Source organism: Odontesthes bonariensis, chromosome 1 (assembly GCF_027942865.1).
Source record: "Odontesthes bonariensis isolate fOdoBon6 chromosome 1, fOdoBon6.hap1, whole genome shotgun sequence".
NCBI classification, from domain to species: Eukaryota; Metazoa; Chordata; class Actinopteri; order Atheriniformes; family Atherinopsidae; genus Odontesthes; species Odontesthes bonariensis.
In genome coordinates this window covers 23,139,146-23,150,867 of record NC_134506.1, presented here as the reverse complement: position 1 = coordinate 23,150,867, position 11,722 = coordinate 23,139,146, and positions in this window count along the sequence as shown.

Below are 11,722 nucleotides of genomic sequence, written 5' to 3'. Positions count from 1 at the left end.
TACATTCTTCCACTAATAATCCTCCCAGTAAGAATATAAATGGAATATAAAACCAGGATCCACATTGCCCTGGTTTTTCCCTGGTCAGAAAGATCTGAGCTGCCTGATGGGCTCACAGTTTTTTTTCAATTTGTGTTTTGGATGCGTTTGTTTTGGACTTAAATGTCGCCGTTCAAGAACAACACTAACTGGTTGTCTTAGGTCATACACTTAGATTATTGAACGATGGAACAATGGTCATGGTCAACTGAACAATCCTATAAAACATCTCAAAGCCAAATTTGGAAACATATTTAGTCATAGAATCATATCAAACTGTAGTTGTGTCATAATATTTACAATATTATTGTTCGTCTGACTTATCATTCAATCAGTAATGCACATTGATGTCAGAGCTACAGACTTACTTGACAGTAAACTATCAACATACTGATAAAAAGTTCACATTTCATGACCCTGTAATGAACCGATGACCGCATCCACATGAGCAACACAAAACTTATGAATTACACTTAACTGAATTAAGGTTGGGTTGGGCATTACTGTTCTCCAGCATACTTTCGCATTTTCCTGTATTTTACTTCTATCATACATTTCCTGCATGAGAAGCTGAGCCCCATATCTGCAGCTGCAGTCATGTGGCCAACAAGTGCGTGCTGGGTCACAGTCTGCTGCCATTTTGTGAGTGCGGAAATTGTTGTTCTCAAACTGAAAAAGGAAGCCTCGTTTGACCACGTTAAGGTTTGTGCTTTGATTTTAGCTGTAAGAAAGAAAAAAAATGTGTAGGGGCGAAAGATTTCCCCTGAAAGACTAGCTGCTGCTCCACGCTATACGTTCGCTGATTATTTTTTTCAAGAACGAGCGCAACAATGATTGTCTTTGATATATCAAATGCCAAGTTCATCAATAATGTCTGTCTGTGTGTGTGTGCCAAGCGTAAGTTGGATGTCGAGAATTAGTTTTCATAGTGTTTTTGTTTCAACATAAGATGCAGCTCCCCTCTCGTGCTTCTGAAACTTTCTGCGTTCAGTAAGTGTTTAAAAAAAAAAAAAAACATTTTCATACCATCGGCATGCAGGCCTTATTCATGTATCAACTGCCAAGACCATGACGCAAGGCATCTAAATTGAATTAATTAGTGAGGATATTTTTCAATTGTGCTTTTTCTGCCTCTGAAAATAGCTTTTTATCAAGATGATCAAGTCAGGACATCAAATTGCGGGAATGTTGCTGTTTTATTTCGTTCATCCAGTGTGTAGGCATATCTCTGTGTTATTTGTGCATTTGTGTCACAGTGTTACAGCCTTCTTTGCGTAGGCTGCATTCAGTTGCATTTTAATTTGATTTCATTTGATTGTATTTTACTTTCCTAAAGTTAAAGGCTTCTTCCTAATGGTTTTAAAGTCTCCAAGGTTAGGAGATGATGTTTTGTTGGTAGCATCATTTCTGCCAGTGTGCCCCTCTCTCAGTTTGATCACCTTAATCCAATCCCAAATCTATTACTGGGCCCTGACTGAGATAAGGCAAGCTGGAGGATGTTGGTGTATCCACATGAATTAAATAGACGGGAGCTCTATCAAGATCATCCCGCAGGTCAAGGCTGCTCCACAAGGAGATATGATGTAGCCAAACAGATTTTTGTACATATAGCCTGCCCATAACGCCCCACTCGGAATTATCATCTGCCATCCACAGTAAAGAAAGATGATTTCTACATATGTCACAATCAGCGGCAGCGTTTGTTTTTGCCTTGCGAAAAGTTTGAATTTCTTTAACTTTGACCTATTACATCACAGACTTTTAAGAGCATAGTTACTTTTCATTAAGAATGCATTTCTGCCTAGATTTATGGTTTATATTTAAAAAAGAAGCAATGTTGAGATTTGCTTGTTGTCCAGTTCAGATCAGAATGCCTACCTTACTGTATGTGGACAGTCTATGACCAGCACAGACAGAATTGTCCATGAGCAGACCTAAATCAACTGCCTGAATTTCAGTTTGTAGTTTTATTGGTTTGGCTAATGACCATTTTAGGAAAAAATGTGTCATACCTTTGAGAGTCCGCCCCTTTCTCTCTCGTGCTAACACAGAGACACTAATGCATGCTTTTATTTCCAGTCGTATTGACTACTGTAACGCCCTGCTTTCTGGTCTTCCAAAAAGAAACATTTTAGGTTTACAACTTATACAGAACTCAGCAGTACGTGTGCTGACGAAGACCAGAAAGCGGGCACACATTACACCGGTTTTAAAATCGCTGCATTGGCTCCCTGTGTGTTTTAGGATTGATTTTAAGGTTCTTTTAATGGTTTTTAAATGTCTTAGGGGTCTTGGACCTTCTTATCTATCAGAACTGCTTTTACCATATGAACCCTCGCGCACCCTGAGATCCTCTGGCACTGGCCTTTTAATAATACCTAAAGCTAGAGCACAAACTTACGGTGAGGCATCTTTTCAGCACTACTGCTTTTAAACATGTATAGCACTTTGTGCTACATTTTAATGTATGAAAAGTGCTTTATAAATAAAGTTTGATTTGATTTGATTATCTGTTGCCAATAAAAGGAGACAACCAAGCCAACTCAAAGAACACTGTTTTTCGTATTTCCCTACTTATAATAGAAACAATCAGCCATTGTATTGAGCAACGGCTGAGGAGGATTCAAGTGTGTTATTAAAGCCATTTATTGCAGAAGATTCAGCCTCACCAGATGGTCAAGAGCTCAGCAGAGAGATTCTTAAGCATTGTGTTGCTGTATGAGTTTCATAGAATTGCTGCTATCGACATGAATAAGGACGTCTTAATGATTTGTTTATGTGTTGTTGTTCAGACATGTTTTTAGAGGAAACTTTTGTCTTTCTGTAGATAGGACTGCAGTGATATCCTGCCATTAACTGGTGACCAGAAGCTATCAGAATATCCTGAGGGACCACATGGATACCTCGAAGATAATCTTCGCACCACATCACTCGTGATTGTTAGTTTTATGTAAGCTCAGAGATCATAGTACACAATACTGTTAAACACAGAGTCTACGTTGCCTATGTCGATTAGAGAGGAGAAATTTGACCGGATTAGTGGGGAAATTGTTGTCTTATAAAGACTATAAAAAAAACTAATGAACGTTAATAATATAATGAAAGAATAATTGAAGAATAAAACCTATCCATGTGGCTCTATTTGGTTTGAAGGATTTCTTTATTCCTTTTACTTGGGTGGAAAAAACAATCTGATGTGTTGATAAAAATTATAATAAATGATAAAATTGTTACAACATTCTTTTGTCAAAATGACTAACTTAAACAAAAAGGAAGATATGGTGCCGTGAGTGTTTCGTTGCAGACCCCCCCCCCCCCGTGTTGCTGAGCTAGCTTTTAATCTGTTTCTGGTGTTTTGTGACTAAGAAGCACAGAATCTTTCACAAATATAACACAACAGTTTCTAATACATAGTGTGTCTTAAAAGCATGACAGGTTTATCGGTGTTGGGTTTTTCTTAATCAGCACTGCTACATCAAAAAGCTTTTTGCTATTGAGAGAGATTCATTAAATATTTTCAGCTGTAAGGAAAATGTCCATTCAACCAAGCGCATATCTGATAAAAGGTAGAAACATGCAATATAAATGCTCTTAGTCTCAGTACTTTTGTTACTTATTCATTTTTTTCTCTTCAGTCTCTTACAATATGATGTTTTCTTATAATCATCTAGCCTGGCTGACGCGTCCACAATCTCGATGAGATGGTGGTCTGGGAACTAGGTGTGCATTTTCTCGTATTTGAGGCGTGGTTTACGAATGCCTAGAGCCGTTTATTGGGCGCTACGAATGTCTATCAAATGACGTCAGGTTCTTCCCATGCTGCTTTGCGCGCGATTCATAGCCAATTGTATCACTTATACCAGATGACGACAGAAATTCGACGAGGAAGAAGAAAAAAAAGTAAAATAAAAGTAAACTTGCGCTCTAAGCTACTTAAATTGACAACAAAGTAGGCCTATATGCTATATTCTACATGAATTTTTATGTTGTAGAGTTGTGAATTTATTTTAATGATGGAGAAATTAAGCAGCCTTGCTTTGTTGTCTACAGTAGTAGATCAACCCTCATCTTACTTTGAAGCTCCCAGCTCCCAGAAGTGACGTCAACGAAGCTTTAGCAGCAGAAAAGCTATCAGGCTTGTGTTGATAATAATAAACTCCTGGACTATGTACAAACTTCCAAATGCATCGTTTTGTGAGTACAGACCATATTTGTGCTACTGTAGAAGTTTGGTGTTATGGCATGTGATTTTAGTGTGGTAATTTTGGAGATACTGCCAGGGTCCGTCAGCGCTTGTACTAAGCTATTCGGGATAACTCAGTAACTCCGCTGATGTTCAGCCAATATCGGAAAAACTTCGGGTGGGCTACTTGGCTGGATGTCACGGTTCAAATGACCCTAGGGTGAATCTACTCCGAAACACTTTCTAAGGCTGCATCGAACGGTAACGTTGTGTCCGCTGTCATGTTGGATTAACACTCTACAAGCTTCGGTGTAGCGCATAGACGTCGTCATCGTCTTGCTGCTGCTGCCCCCCCCCCCCCCCCGTTCTGTGATTGGTTCCCAAACTCTGGCAAAAATAAGGGCGGTGGTTTCCAGGCTGACTTTGCAGTGAGAATGAAATCGAGCGCATAGCAGCATGGGAATTCCCAGGCTAATAATCATCTTCCTTCGGTAATAATGAAAATTACAAGGTTGAGTAGAACACTAACCCTTGTTCGTTCTATTCAGTGGCCTTAAAAGGAGATATTGCTTTCACAATGACCCCAAACAGGTTACTATATTCTTACTATATGGGACTATGGGGCACCTGGGGCTGAATCATAATGCTGTGAATGCTAATTCAGTTTTTCTTATAGTCCTGTTGGCATCACTTGATGGTTTGATACTTTATTTTTTGAGTGAGTTGAACATCTAATGTTTTTCAAATTGCACTGAAAACTCAGTACAATAATCAACACTCTTGTGAGCTGACCCCATATCTTATCTCTTGATGGCTCTCTGCATGGCTGTCTCCACGCTTACCTGCTCATACCAAAAAATTGTCTGATTGTACTTGTAGAAAAAGCAGCATTTCTTAGAATCTAAACATTTGTGTTTGTGCTGTTTACAGAGATACCAACTTAGCCGCTGTACAATTTGTTTGTCTTGAAGACATCTACACATTTACATGTATGCGAATGACATGGTACACATTTGTACCACTAGTTTTTCACTAATCCACTGGTCTACAGATGTCCGTAAGGCAATCAACTAATTAGGTAATATCAGTTTCTTACTAGTATGTATTGAATAGAGCCCTGGTATGCTAAAATTAGTTTGAACCAATGCTTTCCTCAGATGTCCATGATCTTTGGACTGCATTTTAGTGAACTTTGCATCAACAAGAGATAAATAACCAACACTCAGATTGTGTGTGTGTGTGTGTGTGCATGCGTACTTGTTATTCTGTATTCATAAGGGCCAAAAACGAGGAACCCGCTGTACTTGTGGGAACCAAATGGTGGGTCCCACACGTTAAATGGGATTTTTGAGGGTCAAAACTTTTTTTTTATACTTAAAGTTAGAATTAGGGTTATGGTTAGGCTTAGGGTGAGGGTTATGGTTAAGCCTTCAGCTAAAATTGTCAGGGTAAAGATAAGAAGCGAGGGAATGCATTTTGCCAAATGGTAAATCACCACAAAGGTAGAAAAACAAGTTTGTGTGTGTGTGTGTGTGTGTGTGTGTGTGTGTGTGTGTGTGTGTGTGTGTGTGTGTGTGTGTGTGCGTGTGTGTGTGTGTGTGAGAACATCCAGCTGGAGGAGATCGAATGGATGAGGCTAAGAGATGGCTAAGATGAGAAGCTGTCTGTTTGTGGTCAGGATCTGGCATACTGCTTGTGTTGTGTGATACTTGATCTGATGTTAATGTGCTGGTGTGTGTGTGGGAGGGAGTGAGTTGAAAGAGGCAGAGGGGAAGATGGGCAGATAATCCCGTCTGCCTGATGAGATTGAATACTGGGATTGATTGATCGCCTAATCATAGGAGGAAATGGGCCTGAAAATGAATGGGACTCTGCCCCTGGCTTGCTGTGAAGTGGGGTAGTTGGGTTGGAGGGGATGTTAGCTGCAGAAAGACATGGCCTTAATGTGCATGAGACCTGATTTCATTTGTGTCTGATATACAGTTATATGATCCTGGCTAAATGATCAAATAAAAAAGGAAGGGAGAGAACAGTGAAGGGGATGTAAATCAAGGTTTATTGCTGGAATATTACTTTTTCATCTCATCTGAAATGGATGCTTTGAGAAAAGAGCAAGGATAGAAAATCCATCACGAATGTAGATTTGATAGAACTGTGTAGGTACAGACACATTTTGTCCTGGATCTAGTTGACTGGCTAAAGACAGACCTTGGACTATTTCTTATGGCATTATTTGGTTTATTTAATTTAATTTTTTAATTGGCGGGAAAATTTGGTCAGACTGTTCACAGATAGATTTATGGTTTTCAAAAAGGCTGAACTGTTATTATGCTCCTGCATTCTCTTTGTCTCTGAAGAAATAGGATAGATGAAGATTGATAGATAGATGCAGACTTAGTTTATTTGTTGCTCGCAGTAAGTAATAACTGATTAGCTCTGTGCTTTGACTTGTTGGTAACATTACAGATGTGCTGGTTTATAAATCACGAAAAGAACAAAGTCATGATCATTTCTGCTTTGCATAGGTGGTAAATCAGAAAGGGTTGAGGCTGTGGGTTATTCCTATAATAAAACAAAAGAAATATGTTTGTATACTTGAGACATTTATTGTCGTGCTCTTTATCACAGCTAATGAGAAATACAAAATAATATGCACGGCCATCCCTGTGATATTATTTTTCAGAGATCGATACGCAAAATTTAAAAAAAATCTGCCTCATGGATGAAGCCTTAGTTAGCCCCCTATGTCCAGTTTCTGACTCCTGCAAATATGTTCTTCTCAAGTAATAACGTTAAGTCAGTTAATTGCAAATTTTTTGCCAAATCCTTTACAAATGTAAATCAGAAAAGGCAAACTGCATTACAGATAACCTATTGATTTATTATTTTTTACATTTTTTTTATTGTTTGTTTGCATTTGCATTTGTTCATCACATGTATTAAACTATATGGAAATATTTAGTTTTATTCTTGTTTGGTTCTGTAATATTACCCTTCCTTATGACCTGACCTTTGATAACCTTTGATATTGTCTTTGTCAGCCCCTTCAGCATGAACAAATTCCCTACATTGTTGTGCATGTACAGAGCTCAGACTGAGATTTGTCTTTACGACTGTGTTGTTAATCTTGCAACTGTTGGAGGATCAAAGAAGGAGAACAAATAGCAAAAAAAAAAGAAAAATCCAGATTTTGTAGTGTTACTTTGATAGTCATCCAGAATTTTATAAATTTTTTGCCACCATGTTGTACTGATGATGGGAGAGTCGGACCACTGCGTAAAGCTTTCTCAAGCTAATCCCAAAGATTCTCAGTGGGGTCAGGGTCTGAACTCCTTGGTGAAAATCTCATGGTCCCTGAACTATTTCCTGGCACAGGGTTACACAGATGTTTTGTGTTAGTTTGATTCAAACCAATAATTTGATATTCCTGTAACACAATGACATATTTTCTACGACCACAGGAAACGTAATTCTGAAATTTTTTTTTTAAGAATGAGAAAGCTACTCACTGCATCATTTAGGCATAAAGAACTTGTTGGTAGAAGAAACATATTATTCATACAACACTTGTCTAACGGAAGCCTCTTACCTATTTGCTTAGTTAAATCCAAGCATTGACTATTTGTTTTGGCCAGGCAAAGTATTTTTAGACTCTTGAATACTACCAGTCACTCCAATTTATTACTTAATGGTCGAGGGCATCATTCCCAACATTCGTTTTTACAATAAAACATGTAAATATTCGCATGTAAATACAACATTCTGTTGTTTCATGGGAACTTTGAATACAACCAGCAGACTTTTATATAAAAAGCGACAGTATGACTGATATGTCTCCCTCTAGTGTGCAGGCTGCAACTGATGGTGACCAAATTGTAGTTACTGTGATCCAGACCTTGATGCCTGAGAATGGGATGACAGATGGGAAAGAGGTAGAGTAACTGTGGGCCAAGTGATCAATGGCATTGATCAGCGAGATCAGCCAGTCAATCCTGGAGTCTGTATTCTTCTCTGTTTACAATCTCCCACTGCTGCTGAGTTAAACTGAGCGTGTTCAATGCAGGCACCTTAGGGACCCTCTAAAAGCTGGACACCCGTCATTGATTGACATGTCGATATATAGGGAGCTGTTGACAGCACAGTTGTTAACGATCTTAAACAATGATAATGATGGGGAGTCGGTGCTCAAACTCCTGAGTTAGAGTGATAGAGACATTCATTTTCAAGTGTTGTACGATCTTTAATGAAACGCATTAAACAAAACTTAAAAAACATATGCAACCCATTTACTATCTGATGTAACAGTACTGATGCCTTATGATGGCTTGTAAGTTTCTGCCATTTTTCTCTTGTTGACCTGTCTATATGTGTTTTTTTCTGAATGTCAACGGTTAAGATAGTGTATTCTTTTGATTAGGTTATAGTTCTTCCCCACTAACGAAACATACGAAGTCTGTCTGGTTTGCTTTTTTTTTTTTTTTGCCATTGCTACTGTTGGCTCCTTCTCACAGCTGCCAGCTTCCCGAGATCTGTTTTGGCTGCTGAACATATTGAACATTGTGCTCCTTCTTTACAAGCTCGTCTTTAATCTTTTTCCTTCCATGTCACCTGATAATGAGTGGAGGCTGATATGATAATGATGTGGACCTGTTTAGGGTATTAGCGTTAAGCTGGCTGATTAGACAGCACATCAATTGCTCCATCTTTCAGCATTAATCACGCATCTGGGAAGAAGACCAGTTGGTTGGAGGGGTGACACATGATTAGCAGCCATCCTGGAGAAGTGACATCAGCTCAAGTGGATCACAAATACAAAACATCTAAATATTTATAATTGGTACTTTTTCCTCTGTCCGTAAACAAACCATTTTTTTAGGCTTTTTTTTTGTTGTTGTATCGGAAGCAAACAAGATTACTAACGAATCATTGCTGCAATGAAGGAATGGAGCAAAGAATTGCCATGTCCTGTACAACGGCCTATATTGTATTACATAGTTGTCTTGGGATTCAAAAGAGGCCTCTTTAACCCTGTGGGGTATCGTTGAACATTTTTGACTACTTTTAATTCTACCTTTATATTTCACCTGAAAAACAGTTTAAAGGGATACAAGGTAGTTTAGCAGCAGTGTAGCGATCTCTATTGGTCAACCTGAAATTATACACTGTCGTAAAAATGCCTACCTTTGTATTATACACATCCACTAACTAAACATCGTGGCGAATGCTGCCGTTGTGTTATTTAGTCAGTGCAGTTAGGTCATCTGATTCATAAGTGTAGACTGCCCACGTAAGATACTATAATCAGAGATTTTCTGAAGAGAGAACTCAAGATAATATGCTATAATCCTGTTGCTGGAGGAAGTGGCCGGGGACCGGGACTTCTGGGTTTCTCTGCTTAGGCTGCTGCCCCGCGACCCGACCCCCAGACAAGCGGAAGATAATGGATGTATGGATGGAGTGTTGCTGATCTTGAATGGGATTCTTCCCTCATCATGGTGTATTCGTGGAGTGATTCCTTTGTATTAGCAGACACTTACAAAAGTTACATCTTAGACAGATGCGCGCAGGCACTACCAACATACACGCCGCAATAAACGCAGACTAGCTCTACACTATTCCGATTACAATCATAATCCGAACAAATGAATCCATTTTCATGTGTAGATAACAATTCTTGTTCGGATCAAAACGCTATTCTTATTCTAATCAGGTCAGTCCGTGTATTTCTGAAGCTAGGCTACGTTTCGAACTCAGGAGGAATTAGAGCACCATCATCACCCGTTTCTTTACGATCTAAAACGCAGATCACTATGGTAGATGAACAAGATCACGCTTGGAGAAATTTCACAAAGATGGGAAGTGCCAACATCGAACGTTTCATATTCAGTCTGTGAAAGGCAGAATATGAAACGCTTGGTGTTGGCTCTTCAACGCAAGCGAACACATAGCCTACAACTACAACTAGCATACAGTACCTAGCTAAGTGCCGTAAACACAAACGACTCTTCTCGCGCATCACGACACTTCAGAAGCGGGTCGCTCCTGCCAAAGTTACATATGGGATTTTCAGCATACAGACCCCTGTTGGGAGCGAGACAGGCTTCATTCGCTTACCATTGACTTGTTTAACCTTTGGTAAACCTTACCTTGCTTGGTGCCATTTTTTTTTTTTTTAACACAACCTCACGTGTGATTTTATAGTTATTTTTTAATTTACTGTATTAACACATTGGACCCTAAAATCATAACATCAAACATAAAAAAAGTAAAAAAAATTCCTGTAAAAAAAACTACAGTGAGCACTTTCCTTAGAACAGCCTGTTTTTACAGTTTCTTCCTGCACCAAATGCACATCAAACATGATGACAATATACTAAGGAAAAAGGATGGCATAATATATTTCTCAAATATCTGGTGTTACTTTGCCTATCAACACAATTTAAAGACTGGTTTATAGTTTGAAGCACTTTCAAAACAAGTTGAAACGGAGACTCAGTGAGGCTGTCTTGCTGCTAACTCAACTTAAATCGGTCATGTAATTTGGATGCTCTGGCGCGTCCGTCTACTCCAGATGATTAAAGTAAACAGTGGATATGAGTCTTAAAAAAAGGCTTAATTTTTTTTAGACCAATGGGAGCCCTTCTTTATTCATTCAGGGATTCAGAAAACTCATCTCAAATGTGTTGGAAATGTTTTTTCTTACTTTAAATAATTCACTTAGAAACATGTCAGCAGTGAAGAGCAAGGATAAAGCTTAGTTTGTCTGAAAGCCAGTAAAAAACATATTTATCAAAAGTATTTTTCACCCCTGGCAGTGGTATTTGTCCTACACTGTGTAGTGAAAAAAAAATCTCACTAAAGACCGGAACTGTAACAAAGCATAGGCTGAAAAAAGGTCAGGTTTTCAGTGCCTGTATGTTGGGTTAAAACAGTGGCATCCTAATTAAGCATGATACTGTGCACTATTATCTGTGACTTAATGAACAGTTTTTCTCTTGTTTTTAGCTCTTGCACATATTACTCTTCACTGTATAATTTTCCATGCTGACGCACCTACAGACTGCTCAGACATCTTCAACTACCCCCTCGGAAAGCTCCATTTTACTCCACTTAGCTGCCAAATCCAACTGTGTGATGATTTGATACAGGGATTGAAAGAAGAGCAAGGCCTTGATCTGGGCTTCCTTATTAACTGAGATAATTGATATTATCAAATTCTTGGTGATTAATGGGCTTACAAACATATACCAGGGCTCAGCAGCTGTGCGTGAATGTAAAGCAAAAGAGTTATATTAAGTATGTCCCTGGAGCCATCTAATTGCTGTCATGAGTTCAAGTAGCCATGGAGTGAAGATTTAAAAGAGATGTGAAAACATAAGAAGTGTTTGTCAACTATGAAATTATAATAAAACTTTAATTTATGCGGTTTGTTAAGACTTCTGTAACCTTTGGTCATTTGCACTGCTTTTGTGAAATTTTATACAGCATGTATATTCATGA